Source organism: Aquarana catesbeiana, linkage group LG06, assembly GCF_042186555.1.
Source record: "Aquarana catesbeiana isolate 2022-GZ linkage group LG06, ASM4218655v1, whole genome shotgun sequence".
Lineage (NCBI taxonomy): Eukaryota > Metazoa > Chordata > Amphibia > Anura > Ranidae > Aquarana > Aquarana catesbeiana.
The window spans coordinates 72,221,419-72,236,084 of record NC_133329.1 but is presented as its reverse complement, the minus strand read 5'-3'; the positions used below and the strand labels follow the sequence as shown (position 1 = coordinate 72,236,084).

The window sequence follows — 14,666 nt, the reverse complement described above, 5'->3', positions numbered from 1 at the left end:
AAAATATTAAAAACGAGCTTCAAAAATACCACAACAGGATTTACATACCCACGCTCGCACGGACACTTCTATAGGCATGCAAATCTCTAAAACACATCAGTATACAGCCATAAACACTGTCTGTAAGACTAGCTGTAAGCTGAATTCAAGCCTATCACGTTTGACCATTAAGCTAGCTTACCTAGATAAATCAATATTGAGCACAAACATCGATGCTCTACATTTTTTATAAATATATATAATAAATCACATAAAAATATTTATAGTTACAAAATGCGAATAAACAAGGTTAAAAAATAAGGAGTACCACAGAACAATAAGAAAAAGACACTTACGGTCATTAAATTCTCACTGCTCAAAAAAGTCACCTTAGTAGATTCAAGGCTTATAGCTAGATACTAATCTAGGTGACTATCAAATGGGAGACATAATTGGAAGAGACCGAACTCCAAAAAAGGGGAGCAAAACAAAGTAAAAAACACTGAAAATAAAAATACAGATAGAAATACAGGTAACAATACTCAGCATATTCATAAAAATCTAAACAGAGCAAAAAATATATAAAATACCAAAATATACCAATACAGGTCAGTTGCATAGCTAGAGTCGCATGGCAGGAGAGAAGGTCCCAGAGTCTCCAAGGAGACACCAGGAATAATCATAAATCAAAAAAGCCCCTATCACAGATATTGATAATCGCTTGTAAGGCGGTTAATATCAAGATCCATTAAAATCAGTACTCAACATAATAATAGCAACCGAAACTTTATACCAGAGTAACACACAACGTAAAGACAGGCCAAACTCAAAGCCAAAATCACATAATAGGACAGAAGTCGCATGACAAAACAAAAATACCCCAAAATCCTAATAGCATACCTAGGAGTGATCCAATGAGAAAGACGTTGATCGTAGACATCAATAGTCACTTATAAAGCAATTGATATCAAGATCAACGTTTAACCCCCTTGGTGATAGTGTGTCTACCAAGAAGATCCATTGGGTCTCTCTCTTAGAGAGGTCTCGGACCAAATTAGACCCTCTCCATTTAGGTTTCAAATGATCCACACCCCAAAATTTAAGGCCCGATGGATCTTGGTTATGCTTTAATTTAAAATGGAGTGATAGATTATGATCTTTAAAACCATTTTTAATATTAGCTATATGTTCTGCTATTCTAACCCTCAGCAGCCTTTTAGTCCGTCCTATATAGATCAGACCACAGGGACATTGTATAGCATACACCACGAAGGCTGTATTACATGTGATGAATTCATTTATAGTGAATTCCTTACCATTTGTAGTGGACATAAAGCTTTCTAACGCCCTCAATGGTCTGTCCACTTCCCTGCATGCACGGCATCTCCTACAACTAAAAAATCCTTTTTTATCCCAAAAGGTAGGAGGCCTAGAGGGAGGATCAAGTATTTTATGTACTATCTTGTCCGCAAAACTGTTGGACCTCCTGTATACGAACTTAGGCCTAGAGGGCAAAACTGGACCTAACGTCTTGTCCATACATAACACGTGCCAATGGGCATTAAAAATATCTTCCACCTCCCTGTACTGAGCGTGAAAGCCCGAAATAAAGCTCCATTCATGATTATCAGTATTTTGGGTTCTTGGCCGATCTTCTAAGCAGGCATCCCTGGATCGCATAGCTAATTCTTGGATAGTGGAGTCGAGTGATCCCTCCACATATCCCTTTTCCATAAATTTTTTCTTAATAACCTGGGCCTGAATCAAAAAATCAGCATCCTCTGTACAGTTCCTTTTCACTCTCGTGAATTGCCCCTTAGGTATATTCTTTAACCATTTAGGGTGATGTCCACTTATCATTGGTAGGTAGCTGTTAGAGTCTGTGGGCTTGAAGTAAACTTTAGTCCCCAATCTATTGCCTTGCCTAAAAATGGTGACATCTAAAAAATGTATGTTACTCTGACTAAAATCGCTGGTAAGTCTAATGTTGTTACTGTTAGAGTTGAGCTCATTTAAAAATTCCTGTAAACTTGTGCTGGACCCTTCCCAAATAAAAAACAGGTCATCAATATACCTCTTGTATAGCAAAAGCTGGGTACGGGCGGCAGAAAATATCGTTTTGTCCTCCCATTCCCCCATAAACAAATTTGCTATACTTGGGGCAAATTTTGCCCCCATGGCAACACCTCTACGTTGGGAAAAAAAACACCCATCAAACCAAAAAAAGTTATGGCTTGAACAAAAGTCAAGCGCATTTCTGATGAAAACTTTTTGGTTGTGTGGCAGGTCATCACGCTGACAGAGAGCCCAATTAAGGGCTAAGAGGGCGTCATCATGTTGTATGATTGAATAGAGTGACGCCACATCCGCCGTTACCAAATATAACTCTTGCTTGCCTGTTAGATCTACCTGCTGAAGGATCTGTAGGAGACTTTTAGTGTCCCTCAGATACGCCTTCGTGCGTACCACACTTTCCTGAAGAAAGTGGTCAAGGTATTGGCCCATCCGAGACGTGATGGACCCAATCCCATTAACTATCGGCCTCCCTGGAGGTTTATTAAGATCCTTGTGTATCTTGGGCAGGGTGTATATTATAGGGATTCTGCTATCACTCGGCACCAGATATCTTCTTTCTTTGTTAGACAGAACCCCAGTTGAATAACCCATTTCTACCAAATTCCTCAAATCCTTTTCATATTGGGCAGTAGGGTCCTTTGTTAATTTGGCATATGTTACATCATCGTTTAACATTTCAGTGAGCTGATTCACATAAAAGTCCTTATTCAAAATAACTACCCCCCCCCCTTTATCAGCCGGCCTGATCACTATTTCCTTCCTTTTCTCCAATGAAGCAATCCCATCGATAATATGTTGGGGATTAACATTCTTTTTAGGCATAAGCTGTTCTAGATCACGCACCACCAACCCTTTAAACACCTCCATGTGTTGGCTGGCGCTATTAAGGGGGTTAAACAGGGACTTATTTCTAAGTCCACTATCAATAGGTCCTGAGTTATTCATAACAACTGGCCGAGGGCCCTTATTTAAAAAATATTTTTTAATATTGACTTTCCTCATGTACCTATGTACGTCAATAAAAACATCAAACTTATTGATGGGTCTATTTAGACCACATTTCAACCCTAGATTTAAAATGTTGGTTTCTTTATGAGATAAAGTCACCTTACTTAAATTAAAAATGCCTCCTAGTAGGGGTAATACAGGTTATGGTAAAAAGAATGATGGGAGGAATGGGCTTAACCAACCTTACTATCATACACCTTCCAATAACCAGTATCAGGTTCCCGTTAATAATAGATTTGACCCGCTGAGAGGGAATGGTGATAGAACTGGATATCAATCTCCCCGTCCTTTTTTAGGGAGGGGGAGAAACTGGCAGAAACGAGGCCGGGGGGACTCGCATCAGAGGGGGAGGCCTCCGGGTCGGGGACGGCCAAGACAAGACCACCGCAACTTTCAGTGGAGGGAATATCCGCGAAGAGAGGAGGTTCACCCTCATTACCCCAACCAGTGGGGAGACGAACAAGGGGGTGCAGAGCAGGAAGAAGGGCCCAGAAAAAGAAGGAGAGGGCAGGATTAGGAGGCATTTTTAATTTAAGTAAGGTGACTTTATCTCATAAAGAAACCAACATTTTAAATCTAGGGTTGAAATGTGGTCTAAATAGACCCATCAATAAGTTTGATGTTTTTATTGACGTACATAGGTACATGAGGAAAGTCAATATTAAAAAATATTTTTTAAATAAGGGCCCTCGGCCAGTTGTTATGAATAACTCAGGACCTATTGATAGTGGACTTAGAAATAAGTCCCTGTTTAACCCCCTTAATAGCGCCAGCCAACACATGGAGGTGTTTAAAGGGTTGGTGGTGCGTGATCTAGAACAGCTTATGCCTAAAAAGAATGTTAATCCCCAACATATTATCGATGGGATTGCTTCATTGGAGAAAAGGAAGGAAATAGTGATCAGGCCGGCTGATAAAGGGGGGGGGGGGGGTAGTTATTTTGAATAAGGACTTTTATGTGAATCAGCTCACTGAAATGTTAAACGATGATGTAACATATGCCAAATTAACAAAGGACCCTACTGCCCAATATGAAAAGGATTTGAGGAATTTGGTAGAAATGGGTTATTCAACTGGGGTTCTGTCTAACAAAGAAAGAAGATATCTGGTGCCGAGTGATAGCAGAATCCCTATAATATACACCCTGCCCAAGATACACAAGGATCTTAATAAACCTCCAGGGAGGCCGATAGTTAATGGGATTGGGTCCATCACGTCTCGGATGGGCCAATACCTTGACCACTTTCTTCAGGAAAGTGTGGTACGCACGAAGGCGTATCTGAGGGACACTAAAAGTCTCCTACAGATCCTTCAGCAGGTAGATCTAACAGGCAAGCAAGAGTTATATTTGGTAACGGCGGATGTGGCGTCACTCTATTCAATCATACAACATGATGACGCCCTCTTAGCCCTTAATTGGGCTCTCTGTCAGCGTGATGACCTGCCACACAACCAAAAAGTTTTCATCAGAAATGCGCTTGACTTTTGTTTAAGCCATAACTTTTTTTGGTTTGATGGGTGTTTTTTTTCCCAACGTAGAGGTGTTGCCATGGGGGCAAAATTTGCCCCAAGTATAGCAAATTTGTTTATGGGGGAATGGGAGGACAAAACGATATTTTCTGCCGCCCGTACCCAGCTTTTGCTATACAAGAGGTATATTGATGACCTGTTTTTTATTTGGGAAGGGTCCAGCACAAGTTTACAGGAATTTTTAAATGAGCTCAACTCTAACAGTAACAACATTAGACTTACCAGCGATTTTAGTCAGAGTAACATACATTTTTTAGATGTCACCATTTTTAGGCAAGGCAATAGATTGGGGACTAAAGTTTACTTCAAGCCCACAGACTCTAACAGCTACCTACCAATGATAAGTGGACATCACCCTAAATGGTTAAAGAATATACCTAAGGGGCAATTCACGAGAGTGAAAAGGAACTGTACAGAGGATGCTGATTTTTTGATTCAGGCCCAGGTTATTAAGAAAAAATTTATGGAAAAGGGATATGTGGAGGGATCACTCGACTCCACTATCCAAGAATTAGCTATGCGATCCAGGGATGCCTGCTTAGAAGATCGGCCAAGAACCCAAAATACTGATAATCATGAATGGAGCTTTATTTCGGGCTTTCACGCTCAGTACAGGGAGGTGGAAGATATTTTTAATGCCCATTGGCACGTGTTATGTATGGACAAGACGTTAGGTCCAGTTTTGCCCTCTAGGCCTAAGTTCGTATACAGGAGGTCCAACAGTTTTGCGGACAAGATAGTACATAAAATACTTGATCCTCCCTCTAGGCCTCCTACCTTTTGGGATAAAAAAGGATTTTTTAGTTGTAGGAGATGCCGTGCATGCAGGGAAGTGGACAGACCATTGAGGGCGTTAGAAAGCTTTATGTCCACTACAAATGGTAAGGAATTCACTATAAATGAATTCATCACATGTAATACAGCCTTCGTGGTGTATGCTATACAATGTCCCTGTGGTCTGATCTATATAGGACGGACTAAAAGGCTGCTGAGGGTTAGAATAGCAGAACATATAGCTAATATTAAAAATGGTTTTAAAGATCATAATCTATCACTCCATTTTAAATTAAAGCATAACCAAGATCCATCGGGCCTTAAATTTTGGGGTGTGGATCATTTGAAACCTAAATGGAGAGGGTCTAATTTGGTCCGAGACCTCTCTAAGAGAGAGACCCAATGGATCTTCTTGGTAGACACACTATCACCAAGGGGGTTAAACGTTGATCTTGATATCAATTGCTTTATAAGTGACTATTGATGTCTACGATCAACGTCTTTCTCATTGGATCACTCCTAGGTATGCTATTAGGATTTTGGGGTATTTTTGTTTTGTCATGCGACTTCTGTCCTATTATGTGATTTTGGCTTTGAGTTTGGCCTGTCTTTACGTTGTGTGTTACTCTGGTATAAAGTTTCGGTTGCTATTATTATGTTGAGTACTGATTTTAATGGATCTTGATATTAACCGCCTTACAAGCGATTATCAATATCTGTGATAGGGGCTTTTTTGATTTATGATTATTCCTGGTGTCTCCTTGGAGACTCTGGGACCTTCTCTCCTGCCATGCGACTCTAGCTATGCAACTGACCTGTATTGGTATATTTTGGTATTTTATATATTTTTTGCTCTGTTTAGATTTTTATGAATATGCTGAGTATTGTTACCTGTATTTCTATCTGTATTTTTATTTTCAGTGTTTTTTACTTTGTTTTGCTCCCCTTTTTTGGAGTTCGGTCTCTTCCAATTATGTCTCCCATTTGATAGTCACCTAGATTAGTATCTAGCTATAAGCCTTGAATCTACTAAGGTGACTTTTTTGAGCAGTGAGAATTTAATGACCGTAAGTGTCTTTTTCTTATTGTTCTGTGGTACTCCTTATTTTTTAACCTTATTTATTCGCATTTTGTAACTATAAATATTTTTATGTGATTTATTATATATATTTATAAAAAATGTAGAGCATCGATGTTTGTGCTCAATATTGATTTATCTAGGTAAGCTAGCTTAATGGTCAAACGTGATAGGCTTGAATTCAGCTTACAGCTAGTCTTACAGACAGTGTTTATGGCTGTATACTGATGTGTTTTAGAGATTTGCATGCCTATAGAAGTGTCCGTGCGAGCGTGGGTATGTAAATCCTGTTGTGGTATTTTTGAAGCTCGTTTTTAATATTTTTAATGATTGAACAAACTGTGCAGAACTTTTTTGACCCTCTCCCCCTCCTGTAAGCAGCCGTAAGTATTGACAGTGACTGGCGACGTGCACCCGCCGCTCTCTATGTCGTACTGTGATTGGCTGGATGGGGTGGATGGGGGTATTTAAGCTTAAGAGACAGTCGCGTAGCCACGCCCTCTGTCGAAGTCAGGGTATGACGAAACGCGTCAGGGCGTGGCTTACGCGACGTAGGAAGTGACGTGTGCGCTCCACCTGAGCCTACTGCACAACTAGGAAGTGAATCGCGGTTCCTATCTGGCGGCGCTGACGGTTCATGGTGAAGTAAAACACGCTCCTACTACCTGCTTCTATGATTGCCTATTGATTTTATGATTTGATGTACGTGTATATATTGAAGGGGAGTTTTTTATGTGGTGGAAGGGGTTTAATCAATAAACAGGATTACGCTATTATGCTTCTCTTCTTGTTTTTGATGCATTATGAGCCCTGAACATCCCTGATCCCTTATGAGTGATGTCAACTCCAGTTTGCTGATTTGGATCATTCTGAATGTTTTATTATTTTCCAACTCTGGTGAGTTTAACCCCCTAGGGGGAGTGTGTCTACACTGGGTGGAATCCTGAGTGATCGGTGGAAGGTGCACGTTAAGAATTCTTTTTATTATCAACTGATGACCTGGTTGAAGTACACCCTGAACTCTGCATCACTTATTTCTTCAAGGGACTTTTTCTTTAAGGATGTTCCTATAATGGATTTCCTTATGCATGTGTAGTTGGCCACGTGTCTATTGGATGATAGTCCAACATTAGCGCCATTTGAATTATACGTTTGGCTTATGCTGGATTGTCCATGGGTGAGGAAGCCGTGCTGTTACTCCTTTCTCCACCATATGCTGATGACATCTGATAAGACGCACTCCTCTGAATCGTTGGTCATTTAAGCCTTTCTGACTTGTTTGGCGTATGCCACTTCAGGTCATTAAGATCCGGTAAGCCTTTTCAATTCCTGGTGATGGCCCCGGCACTGATGTAAAATCTTTGCACACTTGTGGTTCTCCTACTGTCTACCCATTTGCCAGATTTGGTGAAACCATCCATTTGTGAACTTGGGAGATTTTTTTCCATCACTGATCATATACTACCCCCATAGACCTTTTTTCACAATTTTTTCACAACTTTGCACATGTTCAATATGGACTGTTATGCTTTATGAGTTTTGATTTTATTTTATTTTTTATGTTCGAGGTGTTTGGTTCATGGAACCGTCACGGGTTTCTCAGTACTAGTCACTGGTACACTTGTTAACAAAGTACATTTATTATTTTTTAATTTCTCTTGTGATTAACACAGTATTTTCCATATTTATGGTCATATATGTTTTGTCAGCATTTCACCTTATATATGCACTTATGTATTGTGATACACATGGGTATGGATTATAGAGCTACACTTTTATTTTTTTGATGCCTTGAGTCTATAGGTGTGTTAGCTGCTATTCTACCTTCCTTTGGCTTAGCGCAGTGCTGTACTTATTTCCCATTAAAGTTATAATTAGGAATTATTAAAATCATATTTAATTCAGGCACACATGTACCAAAAGTCATCGTAAACCGGACGACTTTTGGTGTTTGTGTACTCTTCTCTGTTTAGCAGAAGTTGGTCTAATGTATGACTTCTGTCGAACAGTAATGTTGGAAAACCAGTGCCAATGGCTGCAATTGCTGATCAGTGTACTCTGGTAGGGGGAAGTGGAGTCTCCCTGTAAGAATACAAAAATACAAAAGCACAGCGAGAGAGATCCCCACATCAACATCACTTCTGGTTGAGCGAAAAAAACCTGCGTGTATCCAGCTTTAGGCATACAAAGACCCGTTTAACTATCTATATTACATAAGAATAAGACCAGTTTTCCTTTTCGGAAAGATCTTTGTGTTACGTTTTTATGACAGTGAGATTAGTTGCTAGACCTAACTTGAGACACTGTTTTGTAGGTGTAGCACCCTGGAGTTTAGGCAGGGATGCTCCTCACAAATTTACTTGTCAGGAGTATTTACCCTGGCCGGGCACTTGGTGGCACTAGATATGAGAAGGACAATCCAAGGTCAGGTTATGGGTATATGGGATATCGCAGCCAATGGGCAGGGGTTTTCTTGAATCCCTTGGCCTGCTGGGAGAGCTTATATATTTGGGTGGAGCCAGGGGATCTGTGTAATGTGCCACCTAGATGGCTATCTGGGTGGGTGTGTGTCATGTGCCCTGGGATGCTAGGCCAGAGATTGGGCCTATCCTGGGGGTGTCTGGCTGATAGGCTGTGTGAGGGCCTATTCAGAAGCAAGAGAGCAATGCAGGGTTGGGATTGCAGCTTGCAGTCCAACCAGAAGTGACAGTTCTGACAGTCGGAGAACCTGTCATGGTCTGAGGTAAAAGGGAAGCTGTCGCCACTAAGGGACCAACCACCTTATTACCAGGGACCACACTGAGTAATTGAAGCAAGTACCAGAGCAGGTGATCAAGTCAGGGACCCAGCCAGCGGAGGTGATGCTTGTAGAGCAGCCTTGCGGAAAAGATCAGCCGGGTCTTTTGACACTTCCCGCCAGCACTGTGAGGGTTAATACAGACTCCAAAATGGACTCTATTACAGTTTTGGCGCGTTGCAGCAAGAAGAAGGTGGAGAACATTTGCACCAATCTGTTAGCAGGGGGAGGAGCCCCCGCTCTGCAGAGGAGGATAAGGAAGTGTTGCCACGTGCGTCTGATTTTGGGTTAGTGAAGGAAATGGCGCGGTTTGTGAGTGAGATGGCGGATTGGAGAAAGTACGCTTCCAGTGGCTGTTTTAGCTTCGATGGTGGGAAACCAGTTCTAACTGACACCGGAGTGAGGTATGCAACAAAGGGGTAAGATTGCCCTATATACCGCTGGAGGCTATGAGGCTCTAGGACTGATTTGTGAACGATGTTCTGGCCTGACCACACAGTTAAGGCCTTGGATCGTCTGTGGAAGTTGTGGGGTTGTTTGAAGTTATCGCTCCAACCAAACCTCCTCGGATACTACAGGTTGATTGGGACAAGAATGTCACTATCCCAGCTGAGAGTGATATCCAGGTCCCACTGGCCATCATGATGCTAACCTTGCATCAGTGACCACCTCAGGACCCAGCGCCCCAGTCGCTCCTAGAAGCCGAGGTCAGGCCCAGATGCTCGTCTGAGCTACCCGAGAGGAAAATACCGGGGTCGGGTAAGCAAGTGAGAAGTGAGAGTGGTGTGCCCGTGGGGGAGGTGATGCCTGTGGCCGTTAAAGGGAATGAGAAAGTTGTGCCGGTCAAAGCGAGTGCCAAGCGCAACTATATCCCCGGCTGAAGAGTGCTCTACTATGACTGATTCAGACATTCCATCTGACGGTCTATCTGAACTCTTTTCCGATGCATTGTCTTGCACCAGGAAGTGGAGTGATAGCGATGAGGAACAAATGAGTGATGGGCAAGAGAGTGAAGTTCCCCCGGCTGTTGCTACTAATGTGGAGTTCAAGCTGTCTGCCAATGCAGCCCCGCTGATTAGCATCTCTAGATCTTTTGAAGAAGATTGTTTAACTCATTGAGTTCCCAAAGTCTGCCCTATCATGCCCATGCCTAGCATCAACATTGATCCCAATCCGGATGTGGTCGCTGGGTGCCCAGTTCAGCGTGCACCAGACAGGGATCCTAAAACCCTGCCTAGGGTGTCTAAAATACAGCCAATCATCATAAAGAAAGTAGCGGCAGGATACGGGTACTTGTATCCATATATACCAGCTCATCTGGAAGACAAGATCTTTGACAAAGAGGTCCAGTGTGATATTGAGACATCGACACAATTCTAATCTTTTTGGCTCTATACACCACCACAATGGATTTGAAATGAAACAAACAAGTAGTGCTTTAACTGCTGACTTTTAGCTTTAATTTGAGGGTATTTACATCCAAATCAGATAAACGGTGTAGGAATTACAACAGTTTGTATATTGGCCTCCCACTTTTTAAGGGACCAAAGGTAATGGGACAATTGGCTGCTCAGCTGTTCCATGGCCAGGTGTGTGTTATTCCCTCATTATCCCATTTAAAAGGAGCAGATAAAAGGCCCAGAGTTAATTTCAAGTGTGCTATTTGCATTTGGAATCTGTTGCTATCAACTCTCAATATGAGATCCAAAGAGCTGTCACTATCAGTGAAGCAAGCCATCATTAGGCTGAAAAAACAAAACAAACCCATCAGAAAGATAGCAAAAACATTAGGTGTGTCCAAATCAACTGTTTGGAACATCCTTAAAAAGAAAGAACGCACCTGTGAGCTCAGTAACACCAAAAGACCCGGAAGACCACGGAAAACAACTGTGGTGGATGACAAAAGAATTCTTTCCCTGGTGAAGAAAACACCCTTCACAACAGTTGGCCAGATCAAAAACACTCTCCAGGAGGTAGGTGTATGTGTGTTAAAGTCAACAATCAAGAGAAGACTTCACCAGAGTGAATACAGAGGGTTCACCACAAGATGTAAACCATTGGTGAGCCTCAAAAACAGGAAGGCCAGATTAGAGTTTGCCAAACAACATCTAAAAAAAGCCTTCACAGTTCTGGAACACAGGTGGGAGGTGCTTCGTGTTCGGAGTATGCAAGCATACTGATGAAGAGCATAGCCTGATGAAGGAGCACGCATACTCCGAACGCGAAGCACCGCCCGCCTCACCCTCGAAGTGAAGACGCAGGTAAGCACGGCTCTCCACGGAGGATCCATGACCGACATCCTGGCCGCCCGGAGGCTCTGAAGACCCTCGGCACCACCGGAACAGCTACAATGACCCAGGTCACAGGACTCACATTCCAGGAACCATCCCACTGGCCCGTGACACCAACATCCCGAGAGAGCATGCGGATGAAACTACTTTACATGCTGGTTTTTAGCAACTCAAATGTGAGTGTTTGTATCTATTGTAATAAATATTTTTAACATACATGCTGCACTCAGAGGGCGCCGTCCTTCTTTCTTTTTTATTGATACAGAAGGATGTCAGCTATCTTTGGTCTTAAAAGTTCTCATTAGACTGGAGGAGGCCGGAGACCTTGCTACATAGGATTAACAGAATAAATCCCATGCTCTGAGAAATTTGTTTAGGCATTTTTTATTTGCATGCATATTTTGTTAAAATACTATTATTTGATTAACCATTATTTTATTTTTTTGTGCAATGTACAGTATATAGTTGGGTGACCATGGGTTCATCAACTTCATAGGTATACGGCTTACAGACAAGAACAAGAAAATTTGGGGTATAATGAGGCCACTTTCATTAAAATGTTCAAAAAGCAGCATTTAGGGGCAAGTAGAATATTTCAACAGAAACTAGTAAAAACAGGACATCTCCAGGTCATATGCTTGGATTCAGTCTGTGGGTGCTGATACCTTATTCTATACTAGCCACTCTAACTTTCTCACCTAGTTGCATTGGAGTGCGAAAGTTTTGAAGAATAATGTAAAGTTGGAGAAGTTTGTTGTACATAGCCCAAGGAAAAAACTATGTATGAGGCACAGATTTAATTCTCATTTGACAGACATTAGAAGTTGCAATGTCTTTCTCCAAAAAATCTTAATTCTACCAAAAGGTGTTACACCTAACTTTGTTTAGATAAAATATGAGTACAGTTTTAAAGTAGGACCTCAAGGACCTTGAGATATACAGTAAGTATTCTTATCGCATATTTATTAGAAATCCATGCAGCTGCTTTGCCCTTGTGCAGTACTGAAACTAGCCAGCTCCAGAGAGACCCAGGTAAACAAATCTGAGGGTGCAGCAGGTCTGCCAAAATGCAAGATTCTAATGTTAATGCTAATCTGTATTTTTAATCACAATGGGCTCCATTCACAGAACCAGATTGCATGCGGTATTTAGATGTTTTCCCAAATCACTACTGCTTTATGCGGTGTTTATCACATAAAGCAAAAATGCTTGATAAATACCACATAAAACAGGAGTGAAAGTAAATTCACAAAAAAAAAAAAAAAATGCATGTGGTAAATAGGTAGTGATCCCCGGCATGCGTTATTTATGGAACGACAGCCGCCGGTGATCTGTCAGATTAGGTGTCCATCAGAGTTGGTAACAGGAGTGATGTTTCGTCACCACCATCTTGCTACACCCCGCACTCCTACACAGTAAGGATACAGTGAGAAGGCGGCAACCGGACATCTTGTTACACCCACTGCCGTCTTGCATTTTACACTTATTTTTACAGTTAAAATGTGTAGTGTAAAAAAGTTATTAGACAGTTTTTGACAAGTCCTTTATTAAAAAAAAAAAAAATGGCCCCCCAGGGTGTAGATCCATCATCAATCATGATGCCCACCGCTGATCCGAAAATAAATAAAATTAGGTCCGCTCTTGCCGAAGGCTTCCACAATCTGACAGCTCCGCTGTCTGACAGTTCTTAAATAGCTAATGGGCCGGGGCCACCTGGTGACATCACCGGGTGACTCCGCCCCTTGTAATGCCAGGGGCATGCTAGGTCAATGACCCCATGCCGTTTTTGTCTTAACTTTTCTTGTTGGAATTTTTTTTTTTATATTCAGCTGTCAGCAAGGAACCCCACTGACAACTGATGACTCATCGGTTCTTAAGGACGCGGCGGCCGCCCACTCCTTACTAACCAGCTAGTGACAGCCTGTGGTAAGGAGGCCAGTTACCACTGGTGATAAATTAACGCAGGCTTGCTCTTCTATACCACATGACTTCATAAAATAACTCATGCAGTATTTTAGTAGTGTTTTTTAACCACTTGAAGTCCGGGCCATAGCCGAATGACGGCCACAGCGCGGACCTCAATTTATGGGAGGCCATCATGGGACGTCCTTCCCTGTGCACGTGCACCGCACCCTGACAAAAAGCCAATCACCGGCTTATGTTAAAGGGACATCGGTCCCGAAGAGGAAGGAGGCACATATGCCTCATCTGTGCCTGCCAGTGCCACCTGCCATTGCCACTGGCCAGTGCCCGAAGTGCCCAGCAGTGCCACCTATCAATGCCCACAAGTGCCACCTATCAATGCCCACAAGTGCCACCTATCAATGCCCACCAGTGGTGCCAATCAGTGCCACCTAGCAGTGCTGCCATCAGTGTAAGCAATCAGTGCCCATCACTGCCACCCATCAGTGCCCATCACTGCCACCTATCGGTGCCCATCAGTCCCACCTCAGCAGCGTACATCAATGAAGGAGAAAAATTACCTGTTTGCAAAATTTTATAACAAAATATTTAAAAAAAATATAATTTTTTTTTTAAATTCAGTCTTTTTCAATTTTTTTAATAAAAACTAAAAACCGCAGAGGTGATCAAATACCACCAAAAGAGAGCTCTATTTGTGGGAAAAAAAGATAAAAATTTCATTTAAGTACAGTGTTGTATGACCGCGTAATTGTCATTCAAAGTGCGACAGCGCTAAAAGCTGAAAATTGGTCTGGACAGGAGGGGGGGTTTAAGTGCCCAGTAAGCAAGTGGTTAATGAAAGCCAAAAAACTTTTTGAAAAATGCTATGCAGTATCTTACCACTTACTTGAATGAGGTAAGATACCGCTTTGTGAATGGAGCCCAGTGTGTACTGGGAAAGGTAAAGGGGTTTTGTACAATTTTGTAAAATAATTTCAGTTCTACTTTAACAACCAGCTACAGCAGTCTCTGCTGGGATAAGGTCATTTTGCACCAGAGACAAAAACATTAACGTGCACCATGCCTCCTTTCACCAGAATTGATGCAGATCATGTTGTATGTCTGCATGTATAGTCTCCGTCCGCCAGCACTTGGATTGTCACCATTAGGTCAATAGAATACTAAACAGGAAGAGGGGGTGTTGTCGTGTGATTAAGGCATAACATGCATT

At 42.0% G+C, this 14,666-nt stretch overlaps 1 protein-coding gene across 1 annotated transcript in view; it reads right to left on the bottom strand.

Annotated features, from left to right (window-relative positions):
* The window catches only part of LOC141148599 (uncharacterized), a 105,031-nt gene that overhangs the window by 17,473 nt on the left and 72,892 nt on the right, over window positions 1-14,666 (bottom strand). The gene's annotated exons all lie outside the window — the stretch shown is intronic.